The sequence below is a fragment of the Aquarana catesbeiana genome, linkage group LG04 (genome assembly GCF_042186555.1).
Source record: "Aquarana catesbeiana isolate 2022-GZ linkage group LG04, ASM4218655v1, whole genome shotgun sequence".
Classification (NCBI taxonomy): Eukaryota; Metazoa; Chordata; class Amphibia; order Anura; family Ranidae; genus Aquarana; species Aquarana catesbeiana.
In genome coordinates this window covers 131614192-131628867 of record NC_133327.1, presented here as the reverse complement: position 1 = coordinate 131628867, position 14676 = coordinate 131614192, and the positions used below count along the sequence as shown (strand labels likewise).

The 14676-nt window shown below is 43.0% G+C and overlaps 1 protein-coding gene and 1 long non-coding RNA gene across 6 annotated transcripts in view; one reads left to right on the top strand and one right to left on the bottom strand.

Moving 5' to 3' along the window:
* The window catches only part of ZBTB38 (zinc finger and BTB domain containing 38), a 60126-nt gene that overhangs the window by 896 nt on the left and 44554 nt on the right, over positions 1-14676 (top strand). The window contains exon 1 of one of the 4 annotated variants that reach the window (XM_073625643.1): positions 12-768. The exons of 2 other annotated variants lie outside the window; for them this stretch is intronic. The gene's annotated coding sequence lies outside the window, so the exon portion shown is untranslated. Of the gene's footprint in view, positions 1-11; positions 859-14676 lie in introns of those variants that run through there. One more of the 4 variants, XM_073625642.1, reaches the window with a different exon arrangement.
* LOC141139489 (uncharacterized) overlaps positions 1-14676 on the bottom strand; it is a 102653-nt gene that overhangs the window by 65743 nt on the left and 22234 nt on the right. For both annotated transcript variants that reach the window (XR_012243765.1, XR_012243766.1), the window contains exon 2: positions 13979-14182. This is a non-coding gene — a long non-coding RNA (uncharacterized lncRNA). The remainder of the gene's footprint in view (positions 1-13978; positions 14183-14676) is intronic.

Genomic DNA, 14676 nt, shown 5'->3' with positions numbered 1-14676 from the left:
TGAGCTGGCTCTGCCCTTTCTCCTTCCTAAGCGATGCTGCAGAATGCATCTTTTGCAAGTCTGAAATGGCAGCAGTGAGGATTAATGCCTTATCTTCTGCATGCTGAGCTTGGAATCCATTATGCGCTGCTGTCAATATGTAAATATTCTGGCTGACAGAACATCCTGCACCTCCTGTCTCTCGGTTTCATGTCTAAACATTGCATCACCGTTTTTACAGCCTGCATTTTCACCGTCTGTCGTCTTGTGCAAAACATAAGCTTCTTCTTTTTTTTTTTTTAAAGAAAAACAGACTATCAAGGACAGCGGGACCTGGTATTAATGTTGATCAATCCTGCTTTGCATATATCCAGCTAAATAATGTATGCTGTATTGTTAATTAATGAGAATATCAAATTAAAGCGCTGGAAAACTAATATGCCTGCTATGCAGGTAGGGGGAATAGAAAAAAAAAATCTATTTTTAGCTCCTGCGTAGCACTGTAGCCTGGCTCATAGAGGCGGAAGTTGTGGGAAAAGGTTGGCTCTCCAGGGAATAACAGAAGTGGCCCTTTGCAGTGGTCAGTTCTGCCGTTGCTTACATAAAGCTGCTGATGTACGGTATGGCATACAGCAAGAAGAAAACCTGGAGCTGGATTATCGTTGCTGCCACACTCCGTTCCCCAATGGAAAATCCACTTCTCATGAATGTCAGCCGTCCAAGCTGCTTTCCAGCTGATTTTACCAACGACAGCTCCTCAGACCCATGAAGCGAGGACCGAATAAAAAGGTTTCTTTTTGTTTTTCTTTTACTGCGATATACACAGGAAGCCTGACTGTATCTTTTTTGTGTTAACAATCCCTTAAATGGTTCTCGGAGGTAGGTTGAAAGTGCATGTTGTTGTCGTTATCGTACACACACACACACACACACCGCTAACTACTTGCACTACGGTGCAATATACACTAAAATACACAGTGAACACAAACACTGGGGGATTTCTCTGTTATAATGCACAATTAGCCATAATGGCAGTAGTCTGAACTCACAGAAGAGGCAATACAATTGGCTGTCTCATTCACCTGTGCTAGGTGTAGATATAATGAGGGGAATCTGCTACTTCTTTAGAGTAACTGAACGGACAGCTTTTATTCAAATAGCCTCTACATGGCTCTTTTTTTTTTTTTTTTTTTGCTTGGGTTTATAAAATGTATTTCAATGTGAAAGGTGTATTGCACAGTATGGCGGATGGCTTATCACACACGTTAACTGTTCACAGCTCTCAGACTGGATGTGGCATTGCCTGCTGGCTTTATTAAATAGCGGATAAGATCCCTGTCCGCATATATACTTTTTGTTTTCTATTAAATTCATTACATTGGACATTTCAACTATTTTAACCCTGACAATCCATGAAGACATCCAATATTTCCTTTTAATGTTAAAAAAAAGGCTAGCAAACCAAGCAAGGCCTTTATTTCACAATAACCCCCTTATTTCAGACTCTTACTGGTATTCTCTAAAAAAGCGTTATGCGAAAAAGTTTTTAACCAACACGCATTTTTGGATGTTTTTACAAATGATCAAAAAGGAAACATAAAAAGCATTATACTTGAACAACGCAAATTAAAAATGATAAAGGTTGTTCTCTCTTTGTTCTCTGTCTGAATGTCACTGCCAAGGTTTTTAAAATAACATTTGAGGGCCTGCATGGGCCGTTGTGGTGGCTGAAGGGTTAAGAACTAGTCTGACGCAGGATGATTTCATGTCATGAATCCAAATCCTGACAGAACAGTGTGTTATATTCCCCTTTTTTTAAACTTCGCAATCTGAATCTTCGTGAGCATGCATTTGTAGCAAAGCTCCTTTAAGGCTGGGAATCTGCGTCTGTGATGATCTCTCTAGACTGGGCCTTTGCCTGGTTACTGTGGCAACGGGAAATTTTTCGCTAAATGATTATAACGCCGAGGGAAGAAAATGTTATTTCTAGAAAATTTTCCATCAGGCAAGTAGCACTACATAAAGTATTTTTGTTTTCTATTTTTTTCTTTTGCTATTTGGGGAAAAGAAAATGATTTATTGTTTTCATCCGTGTGCAGACAAAGCTGCTTGCTGTGCATAGTCAGCTCTGTCGCAGATTTATACTTACTTGTAATATATGTGCAAATGTCCTTGCACGGAGAATTATATTAGGTAATGATGTCCACATAAAATGACAACGGACACAGTCTATCGCCAGGCTCGGACTGCTAAGCTGCTTTGGTACTATTTTTGCTACATAATACGTGGCTAAAATGGGCAACAAGCATCAAAAGCCTTACAACTATACATATTCCTAGCAGTTATTGCTTTCTAGTTTATATCCCGAACTTCTGTGTACACAGATATTTTTAGGTAAAACACTGTTAAAAACGAATAGGCCATTTTCTCATTTCATTTTCCTTTTTTGATGTTTGAAAAAGCAAAATACATATGTTAACCTGTCTATAAACAGGCAGTGTTTTGTACGCTTCGTTACCTATTTTTCATTTCTGGATGTCGTGCAGCAACAGCAGAGATGACAATGGCAGCTGCAGCCATTTTGTGTCACTGTACCTTCTTCAAAATGGTCGCTAGGATATGAAAGTGAACATGGGATATTTTTAGGGTAATGTCCGTATAAAATTACTGGTAGAAAACGGATACTGAATTTGCACAGCAACATAAAAAACCTATAAAGAGAACACCTATGCAGTTGTGATAAAAAGTACACACTGTTTAATTTTTTTTTTTAATTTAGCTAGTGGTATTGTACCCTTAATTATGCACATCCAACTCAACTACTGAATGTAGGCTGACCTATTGTCTGCGTAGTAGTTAGTTGCCTTCTCGTCTGTGCTCTGACGTAAGCAAGTCAGAAATCTACAGCTGCGGCCATTTTGAGAGAAAAGGAACTCCTGCGATATTACTGACAAAATGATTGTGGCATTTTTGTACCACGACAATAGCCTATTAGATCCCTCATCACAATTCTGGTGTAGAATCAGTGTCTTTAGTTTCCTTTGTGTCTGAGCTATGGTATAGGTAAGAAATCTCTAGCTGTGGAGGCCATTTTTGGCAATATGCAAAGACAATGGCTTAATAAACCTATCATCAAATTTTAGGCATAGCATGACACCTATCATATCTATCTAATACTACTATAAAATATCAAAACTATCTCACTGGCTTTTGCTCTCATCTCCAAAAAATTAAAAAATAAAACCAGTGTAGCCAAGACTAATTATTTTAATAGCTAAGTGTGCTTGCCTAAAGCCAAACGACTTTTTAGTTTAACTCTTTACTGTAACAGTATTACTGTCACTGTTATTTTTGTCAGCTACATAAAGGTCAAGTAGTTCAGGAGCTGAGTGTGGTAGTGAGCAGGAGATAGTAGAAAACATGTTATACACCAAAAACTATGTGGGATCAATTTCAACCCCTACATGGACCTGTTTTCTGATTAGTTAGTATATACATTATTCTTGTATTTTTCTATTTTGGCTGTACAAACAATTTATAGGGTGTACAGGCTAAACATAAATGAATATTTGCTAGGAGGTACATACATTTCATTATATTTAATTAGCTGTCAGTCCTGCTTCCACCATAATATGCAATCAATTTGGAAAGCGAGAATACAACTTGCCTTAGGAGAAAGCTGGGCAATCTTACAGCTGAATATCTCCTAGCCAATAGTATGTGGAGAATTCAGCAATGCCTTTAGCATTGATTCCAATATTACATATTAGCCCGTTGTCTGTCAAATAGGTACAGAGCTATACACTGATACGCTAATATAATGCTTTAAAGTGGAAGTAAACCCTCCTATCGTTTTCGGCCAAGGAAGCTGCCATCTTGGTCTCCGCTTGATCTTCAACTGCCGTAATGCTGCACATGTCATTAGTTATGACACCAGACATTGGATGGTTTGACAGTTAAATCAAAGGGTTTACCTCCACTTAAAGTCAGCAGTCACCAAATTGTGGCCCTTTGCTTGCTTTTATCCGGCCCTTGGGGCATTATTTCATCCACTGATACCAACAATGGGGTATAATTCCTCCCTGTGACAACGATGGTGGGGCACAATTTCTCCCAATGACAACAATGATGGGCTACAATTCCTCCAAATTATACCAATGATGGGGCACAATTTCTACCTAAGACATACAACAATGGTGCCCAATGATGGGGCACAATTCCCCTTAATGGCACCATTGGGGTATTTTTTTTTTTTTTACCACTGATGGACCTTTTCTACTCCCAATGGCCACAGTCTGGCTCCCTAAAGTCTGAAGGCAGTAAACTAGCCCTTTGTTTAAAAAGTTTGGAGAGCCCAAGTGTTTAGGCTCCTTTTAGAATCTGATCTTGTTTTACATAGACTTTTGCAGTTACAATATGAGTCAAAAATTCCCTGTTTACAACTGAAACTGCAACAGAAAACACCATGGTTTAATTAGATAAGACCAAGCAGCCTTTGGGGAAAGTGCTACAGCACTAGATACAGATACCTTCAGACAAGTGGTGGGTATTAATACAGGGGGGGGTTATTTACAGATAACTTTACTCAGCATTAAAACATGATGCCAAGAGACGTCATTAAAGGTCAAGACAAAATACAAAAAAGCAATCTTCAGTTGAAATTCTTTCATGTAAAAGTCCAGACAATTTTTTTCCCTCATTTTTGAATGTGGAAATGTTTGAATCTTTAAAGTTTTTACTGCTGTCTGTGTCCCTATTAGGTGGATCTGCTCTCATTATTCGTCCTTGAATCCACTGTCACCAGGAGGGTTGGAAATTAAAATGTTAAAGCGAAGTAGAGGGTATAGCTTCCAATAAGGCAGGGCAGGAGAAAGCCTGGTCACCATGGTTGACTAAAAAATGCTGTCTAGTGACCTGGTCATTGGAGTCTCTATTTTGAAATTGATATATAATATAAAAGGAAGAGAAAGATCGCCACATAGTGTAAAACCGTGGTGATTAATTGAAATGATCCACAAGTCCAACAAAACATGGGTTAAAAAGTCCTTGGTTAAATGAATCTGCAGATCACAAACAAACTAGCGTGGTGTATTGAGCATAGACTCCACCCTACTAGTTTTGTCATACATGACGTCATTGGGGGTGAGTAGAATCATTAACCACTACTCTCTGAATTCTGTCTTTTAGCCAGTTTTCTATCCATTTCTAAACTGATCTTTCCAAGCCTGTAGACTTTACCTTACACATTAGCCGTGTGTGTGGAACTGTGTCAAAAGCTTTTGCAAAATCCAAGTATACTACGTCACAGCCACCCCCCTGTCCAAGGTCTTACCTTCTCATAAAAAGAAATCAGGTTTGTTTGACAACTTCTGTCTTTCATGAATCCATGCTGTCTGTTGCTTAAAATATTTTTTCCAGCAAGAACTCATCAGTGAGGTCTTTTATTAAACTCTCCAGTATCTTCCAGAATATATAAGTTAAACTAACAGGTCTATAGTTACTTGGTAAAGACTTCCCTTTTTAAATGTAGGCACCACATTGGCCCTACGCCAATCCAGTGGTACTATTCCAGTCATTAAAGAGTCCCTAAAAATTAGAAACAATGGCTTTAAAATGACAGAGTTCAATTCTTTTAGGATCTGTGGCTGGATGCCATCTGGTCCAGGTGCTTTATTCACCTTTATTCTGTCAAAATATTTCTATATGTGTGCACAAACGTTGTATCCTGGCCTAAGCTGACAAGGCCCAGGCTAGGGCGGCACTTTGCAGGGGGCAGCAAAAAAGCAACCCCCCCGCACGAAAAGAATTGGCCTCCTTCCAACTCCCGTGCGAAAAGAGTCCCCGCCAGCTTGCGCTTACATTTTAGTGTAGCGCCAGTCTTATGGGGCAGACTGAGCCGGGGGCGGGGCTCAGGAGGAAAATCAGTCCGGCATCTCCATAAAGTGGCCACATTACAATATGTAATGTAACTTCCTTCCGGGGCTCTCTGGGCCAAACCCTATTTGTTTTCTCATGGACTACCATTTCATCAGTCACCACTGGATGGTATCTGAAAGGAAACCAGATGATGATCAACACAGCCAGTGCCACTGTGCCTGTTTGTGTATGGCTCAAGCTTGCCATAGATGGATTCAAATGTTTGCCGATTCAGCAGGATTCTATCTGAAATTCAATCCATGTATGGCTATCCCACTATAGGAGTCTATCCAATGATCGACTTCTGTTTAACAGGAATGTTGGAAAACTTTTCTCAATGAGCGGCTGCAGGAGAGTTACCGCTGTCACAATACATCTCAGCAGAAAGGATTTCTCCACTTACCATGCTTGTGTGGATGGAGGAATCCATTATTTTTTTTTTTTTTTTAGTAACTGATCAAAAAAAAAAAAAGAGATTGATCTCTGGCCAGTCTCAGTGTGAGAGAATATCTGCATATGTTAGAAGTCCCAGTATGAGTCTGTGTGTGCCAGCAGCTCTAGTGTATATCTGTATGTGCCAGGAGGACTAGTGTTTCTGTTTCAGTGGTCCAGTATCTTGTTTGTAAACATGGATTAGTGAGGTGCACAGCTATAAATGTGTGCAGCTAAGCTCTTCTTATGGCCCTGTGTGGCCACGTGTGGCCGGTGGGCGCTAGAAATAGGCAGTGAATCTTTGTTTTTACCTCCCCCAGCCGCTCACCTAAACTGTGTGATAGCAGCTGGAGGGGGTAGTTCATATTGCTATGGTGGTAAACTGAACATGTGGCTCGTAGTTGTGACGCAGTATTTAAATAGAAAATCCTTGTTTTGCTGAAAAAAAGGGCATTTAGGAGGTGGCAGTATTGCCTCCTGGCTGCCTGGCAACTGAATACTTTTCAGAGGGACAGTAAAGAGTGTTGGCCATTTGAATGAGGCCTGGGGCGCAGAGGACAGTATGCATCAGTTACATGTGTGTGCACAGGGGACACTATGCATTGGTTACTTGTGTGCAAGGGACACTATGAATCAGTTATGTGTGTGCATAAGGCCCCTTTCACACTGTCGGACCGTTCAGGTCCGCCTGTCAGTTTTGTCGGCGGACATGAACAGGCGCTCCATGCTAGTCTATGAAGCGACGGATGTCAGTGGTGACATGTCCGCTGACATCCGACCTGGTCCGATCCACTGAAATCAGACGGATGCTCCTACGTTTGCATCTGTCCCTGGCGGATCGGGTGAGATCTGATAAAAACGGACATGCTGTCCGTTTTCGTTTGAACTTTCCATAGTAACCAGGGGTGCTCGACAAGCCCCTCCCCGCTCAGTGAGCAGAGAGGGACCTGTCATCCGCCGGCTCAGCGGAGATCAACGGAGAGATGCTGTGCTGGCGGACAGAGGCGGACTCCGAGGCAGCTGATCTACCTCGTGAGAATGAATCTTTAGAGCCGTTCTCTGTTTAGAGCTATCAAAGAAAAGAAAAACGGCAAAGTTTATTACAACATTGCCCAGCACTGAGAGAAACATTGTATCATTTGGTTCTTTTAGATCCAAGGGATGAACTTCTGTCTGTAAATGAGGTCAGTTTAACCACTTAAGGACTAATTCCCTGTTCACGCGGTCGGACATTGATCAGACATTCCGACAACAAGATCCATGGATTTTTTCCAACGGATGTTGCCTCAAACCTGTCTTGCATACACACGGTCACACAAAGTTGGCGGAAAATTTGATTATTCTGAACGCGGTGACGTAAAACACGTACGTCGGGACTAATAACGGGGCAGTAGCCAATAGCTTTCATCTCTTAATTTATTCTAAGCAAGCGTGGCACTTTGTGTGTCGAATTTGTGTACACACAATCGCAATTTCCGACAACGGATTTTGTTGTCGGAAAATTTTTATAGCAAGCTCTCAAACTTTGTGTGTTGGAAATTCCTATGGAAAATGTGTGATGGAGCCCACACACAGTCGGAATTACCAACAAGGTCCTATCACACATTTTCCATTGGAAAATCCTATCGTGTGTACAGGGCATAAGCCTTTTTCTGTCATTTGTTGCTTACAAGTTAAAATCAGTATTTTTTGCTAGAAAATTACTTAGAACCCCCAAACATTATATATATATATTTTATTAGCAGAGATCCTAGAGAATAAAATGGCGGTCGTTGCAATATTTTAAGTCACACTGTATTTGCACAGCGGTCTTTCAAGAGCAATTTTTTGGGAAAAATGCACTTCAATGAATTAAAAGAAAAACGAAACAGTAACGTTAGCCCAATTTTTTTGTATAATGTGAAAGATGATGTTACGCCGAGAAAAGTGAGAGAATCAGGAATCAGAATCTTTATTTCAAACAAAAAAAATCAAGATTCTCCTTTTATCCAGAATTGTGCAGCTCTAGTGTGCATGCACAGGACACAATACATCAAGTGCATGGGCAAGCTTGCAGAGGACACTATGCATCTGTTATATGAGTGCGTGTGCACGAGCAAGCAAAGGAATTCATAAGTAACATGTACGTGAGGGCTATTGACATTATGCATTAGTTACATTTCTGCTTGCAGGGGACAATATGTATAATTTAGATGTGTGTGCATAGTAGACTCTATGCCAGGGGTCTCAAACTGGGGGCCCTCCAGCTGTTGCAGAACTACAATTCCCATGAGGCATTGCAAGGTTGACAGTTAGAAGCATGACTCCCATAGGCAGAGGCACGATGGGACTTGTAGTTCCGCAACAGCTGGAGGGCCTCCGGTTTGAGACCCCTGCTCTATGCATCAGTTACAAGTGTGTGTACATGCAAAGCACGTTAGACTTTATGAATCAGTTATGTGTGTGACCGTAGGGCACCCTATGCATAAGGTTTTTGTTGCTATAATATTATTATTATACAGGATTTATATAGCGCCAACAGTTTGCGCAGTGCTTTACAACATGGGGCAGACAGTACACTTAAAATACAAATCAATACAGGAGGGATCAGAGGGCCCTGCTCGTTAGAGCTTACAATCTAGAAGGGAGGGTCAAGTGGAAACAAAAAGGTAATAACTGTGGGGGATGAGCTGATGGAAAAAATGAAAATACAGTTGTTAGGTGTGGGTAGGATGGGCTTCTCTGAAGAGAAGGGTTTTCGGGGATTGTCTGAAAGCTAATAAAGTAGGAGATAAGCGGACAGATTGGGGTAGGGCATTCCATAGGATTGGAGAGGCTTTGGAAAAGGCCTGGAGGTGAGTATGGGAGGAGGTGACAAGGGAGCTAGAGAGCAGGAGGTCTTGAGAGGAACGAAGGTGGGAAGGGAAGGAACTTAAGCCAGCCATAGAGTGTTTGAATATTGGCCAGTTCAGCAGAGACCGGATGACATTTGAACCATCTATGGGCAAGCTGATTGTACCCAAGTTGATCGATCAATCGACTTGGGTACAACCAGCACGTTGGATTTTTACATTATTGTCAGCAGCTATAGCCACTAGCAATAAGCACTGTGTTCTCCCAGCAGGGACGGCTCCTCACGCCCCTCCGCCGAGAGAACACAATGGCTGCAGGAGGGATTCCCCCATCAACACTGACCCATGGTTGCAGGAAAGACGATCGTATCATCTATGGCCTGCCTTAGGATGGCTTTTAGAAGTGAGAAAGATCAGGGTGGGCATCAATGTGGGGAATATTGCAAAAGAGAGAAAAGTGTTGTGGTGGCATTAAAACAAAAAAGCTCTGAGCTCTAAAAGGTCATATTAACTCACTAATGCTATGCAGCCATACAGGGCAGGGGTGTTTGGCCCCACAAAAATACATACATTGATTCACAAATCTTATGGCAGGTAAAACAGTTCCTCTATAAAGGTTTCAACTGCATATTAGCTGTTGAACTCCATCTTTTGTTAGCCTTTACAAACTATGTCCCTCACTAACATGTGAGGCTGCTGGACGTGCAGTATAAACTGTATATAGCTGCGGCTACATACGGCATATCGCACTGTGTTCCAGGTTCGAGCCAAGACTTCTTGTCTCATATCCAGAACACAATAGAGTCTATCACAGCAATGCTTAGCCATTCACAGAAAGCGTTGTAGACTATCAATGAATACAAAGCTTCATCTGATTGCTTGATTGGAGTCATCAGCCCACCTCTCTGAGTCAATCAGAGCAACACTGGACTGGAAGTCTCGGCTTGAACCCGAACACAGTGCTGTATGTAGCCACAGTTACATACAGTTTATACCGCACATCCAGCGGCCTCACATTAGTTAGTGAGGAACATAGTTTGTTTGGGCCAAGCTGGCCCAAATAAACCATGTAAAGGCTAACAGAAGATAGAGATCAGCTTTAAGCTCTGCTTAAATTCAGTGATGTTGCTACTTAGGACTTGTTCACACCTTGTGCAATGACTGTCATTTTTTCGTATTGGATCAATGCCAGCCATTGCAGGGGCGCAGCAAAAACACCATTTGCTGGGACCATTTTAGCATGCAGCTGCCAAGGATGTACGAGGTTTGTCTATTAAATAATGGGACTGATTAAATAACTCACCTTTATTTATATGCATTACAAATTTAATGCTTGTCCCCTTAAATATATTCCCCATTTGCACTAATACATTGCTGCAGTCTTGTTTTCCACTGGTTGAAGGCATGGAGGAAATACATTTCTGACAGCTGTTTTAACACATCTGCTGTTTTCTTCTTTATACCATCAACTGACCCAAAACGTGTCCCTTTAACCACTTCCGGACCAGTCGCCCCAGTTTTACTGCGGCAAGTTGGTTCGGCTGGGCAAATCGATGTTACCTTACGCCGCTTTTCCTTTCGGCCACTAGGGGTGCGCGCGTACAGCGTGTGCCCGGAGCCGTTGCGAGTGCCCGGCGGGCACGATCGCTCGTGACAGAGCGAGAACCGGGATCTGTGTGTTCTTTCAGGGGAGTAGAGACAGATCGTGTTTTCATACTAAGTATGAACACCGATCTCTCTCTCCTCCTAGACAGTTCCATCCCCCCTACAGTTAGAACACAGTGAGGGAACACAGTTAACCCCTTGATCGCCCCCTAGTGTTAACCCCTTCCCTGCCAGTGACATTTACACAGTAATCAGTGCATTTTTTAGTACTGATCACTGTATATTTGTCAATGGTCCTAAAAATGTGTCAAAAGTGTCCAATTATCGCAGTCCTAATAAAAATCGCAGATTGCCACCATTACTAGTAAAAAAAAAAAAAAAAAAATAATAATAATAATAATAATAAAAATGCCATAAATCTATCCCATTTTTTAGACGCTATAACTTTTGGGCAAACCAATCAATATACGCTTATTGCGATTTTTTTTACCAAAAATATGTAGAACACAATACATATCGGCCTAAACTGAGGAAAAAAATGTGTTTTTTTGAAAAAAAATGTGGGATATTTATTATAGTAAAATATATTGTGTTTTTTTTCAAAATTGTTGCTCTTCTTTTGTTTATAGCACAAAAAATAAAAACTGCAGAAGTGATCAAATACCAGAGGAAAGCTCTATTTGTGGGAAAAAAAGAACGTCAATTTTGTTTGGGTACAGCGTTGCACGACCGCGCAATTGTCAGTTAAAGCGACACAGTCCCGTATCGCAAAAAATGGCCTGGTCATTGAGCAGCCAAATCTTCCAGGGCTGAAATGGTTAAGCACTGATTTAACTTTTGGGAAAAGATAAGTCAGTGTCAAATCCGCCCACAACATGTAGAAATCCGCCCCTCGCCAACTCGCCACGGGAGCACGGGACACAATCTGACAGAAAAAAAAAATCTTCTGTCTGCTATTGTGAGCAGGCGCCATCTCACCGTCACAACAGTTGACCGTAAAATCAGCTGTTGTGCTGTTCCGTATGTCACATGTGCCGTTCATCTCGGGCACTTTTTGATAGCGGGCATTTCTCAACACAACACCGACACCATGGTTGTTATGGTATCAGGATGATTGAAGCGCATTATTTCTATTATTACATTGTAACATAAAATTAAATCATTCAACTCTGCCCCCAGCAGAGTCCTTCCTTACACCAGGTGCCCCCATCAGAGTCCCTCCTTACATTAGGTGCCCCCAGCGGAGTCCCTTCTGACATCAGTGTCCCCAGTAGAGTCCCTTCTGACATCAGTGTCCCCAGTAGAGTCCCTTCTTACATCAGTATCCCCAGTAGAGTCCCTTCTTACATCAGTATCCCCAGTAGAGTCCCTTCTTACATCAGTGTCCCCAGTAGAGTCCCTTCTTACATCAGTGTCCCCAGTAGAGTCCCTTCTTACATCAGTGCCCCCAGTAGAGTCCCTTCTTACATCAGTGTCCCCAGTAGAGTCCCTTCTTACATCAGTGTCCCCAGTAGAGTCCCTCGTTACATCAGGTGCCCCCCAGCAGAGCCCCTCCTTACATCAGGTGCCCCCCAGCAGAGCCCAATCCATACATCAGTGTCCCCAGCAGAGCCCAATCCATACATCAGTGTCCCCAGCTGAGCCCAATCCTTACATCAGTGTCCCCAGCAGAGCCCAGTCCATACATCAGTGTCCCCAGCAGAGCCCAGTCCTTACATCAGTGTCCCCAGCACCAGTCCATACATCAGTGTCCCCAGCAGAGCCCAGTCCTTACATCAGTGTCCCCAGTGGAGCACAGTCCTTACATGATCAGCGTCCCCAGCCAGAGCCCAGTCTTTACATGATCAGTCTCCCCAGCGGAGCCCCAGTCCTTACATCAGTGTCCCAAGCGGAGCCCCAGTCCTTACATCAGTGTCCCCAGCAGAGCCCAGTCCTTACATGATCAGTGCCCCCAGCCAGAGCCCAGTCCTTACATGATCAGTGTCCCCAGCCAGAGCCCAGTCCTTACATGATCAGTGTCCCCAGCCAGAGCCCAGTCCTTACATGATCAGTGTCCCCAGCCAGAGCCCAGTCCTTACATGATCAGTGTCCCCAGCCAGAGCCCAGTCCTTACATGATCAGTGTCCCCAGCCAGAGCCAAGTCCTTACATCAGTGTCCCCAGCAGAGACCAGTCCTTACATCAGTTTCCCCAGCAGAACCCAGTCCTTACATCAGTGTCCCCAGCAGAGCCCAGTCCTAACATGATCAGTGTTCCCAGCAGAGCCCAATCCTTACATTAACCGTGTCCCCAGCAGAGCCCAGTCCTTACATGATCAGTGCCCCCAGCAGAGCCCAGTCCTTACATGATCAGTGTCCCCAGTAGATCCCAGTTCTTACATGATCAGTGTTCCCAGCCAGAACCCAGTCTTTACATGATCAGTGTCCCCAGTGGAGCCCTAGTCCTTACATCAGTGTCCCCAGCCAGAGCCCAGTCCTTACATGATCATTGTCCCCACTCGTCTGACACACGGGGCGGAGGGTTGGTGGAGACTCCATTTATATCTTTTCCTTGTGTTCAGTGGAGAGGGGAGGGCTCTCCGATCTGTGCAGCCAATCGGCTTCAGTGTTCAAGAGAATTGTCTACTTGTACACTGAAGAGAGAAGCCAATTGGCTGCCCCTCCCCTCTCCACTGAACACACAGGAAAACAGTCCTCGCAGCGGTGGCGGCCATCTTTTTGTTTTTGCCAAAACAGTCCTGAATTCCCGGGACAAAAGAAAAATCCCAGGATTTTAATCGGGACAAGCTCCGATTAGGATGAGGGTCCCAAAATCGTGATTGTTCCGGGAAAATCAGGACTGTTGGCAAGTATGTCAAGGTCACCACGCATGCAATTAGAACCGGTTCTGACTGCTTTGTTTACTAGGTGGGATCACAGTTTTGTTATGTAATAGACATAACTCATATCCCTAAAGAAATTGGCTTCACAAATATAGAATGATTATAGAACTACATGTCTTTAGCCCAAAGTAACACTGCTGTTGATGAGCACATTTTTGGCATCCAGGAATGATACTTTCCTTTGTGCCAGCATTCATATCCAAATAGGGTTGTGATAATGACCTTGTATCACAGTCCAAAGTGAACAATTAGTCACAGCATACACTTGCATTTTATAACATCAGCATTGTAATACCAATACAAAAGTTATATTTAACAAACCAATATAAGCTTACTTGAAAAATTTCCTTTCATGTTGTGAGTTCTGCCTGTCTGCTGGCCATCTCTTTCCACGACTTCCTAGATTTCCTGCATGCTTTGCAGCTTCTCCTCTGAGAACTTTCAATTTCTAAGGACTACATATCCCATGGCACCTTGCTGCCTGCAAGCAGTGATTCCTGTACTGACTCGGCCTCCTGAAACTCCTCCTCTCAGCACCTCTGTAATTCAGAAGACAGGCTCTATGAAATGTGAAGTAAGTTTGCAAACCTCAAATCGTACAGGTTAATAGGAGTAAGCTAGAAAAAAATGAAACATAATGTGAAATGATATATATTATTTCACCATATCTCATATATAATTTTAAAGGGGTTGTAAAGGCAGAAGGTTTTTGAAAAAGCCTTCTGTGTGCAGCAGCCCCCCTAATACTTACCTGAGGCCCATCTCTATCCAGCGATGTCCACGAGTCCCTTGGCCATCTGGGACTCTACCTCCTGATTGGCTGAGACCCAACAGTGATGCAATTGGCTCCCACTGCTGTCAATCAAAGTCAGTTAGTCAATCAGGTGACAGAGAGGGGGCGGACCGAACCACAGCTCTGTATCTAAATGGATACATGGAGTTGCAGCTCGGCTTGGGTGCCCCCATAGCAAGCTGTTTGCTTTGGGGGCACTTGACAAGAGGGAGGGGCCAGGAGCTCCAAAGAGGGACCCCG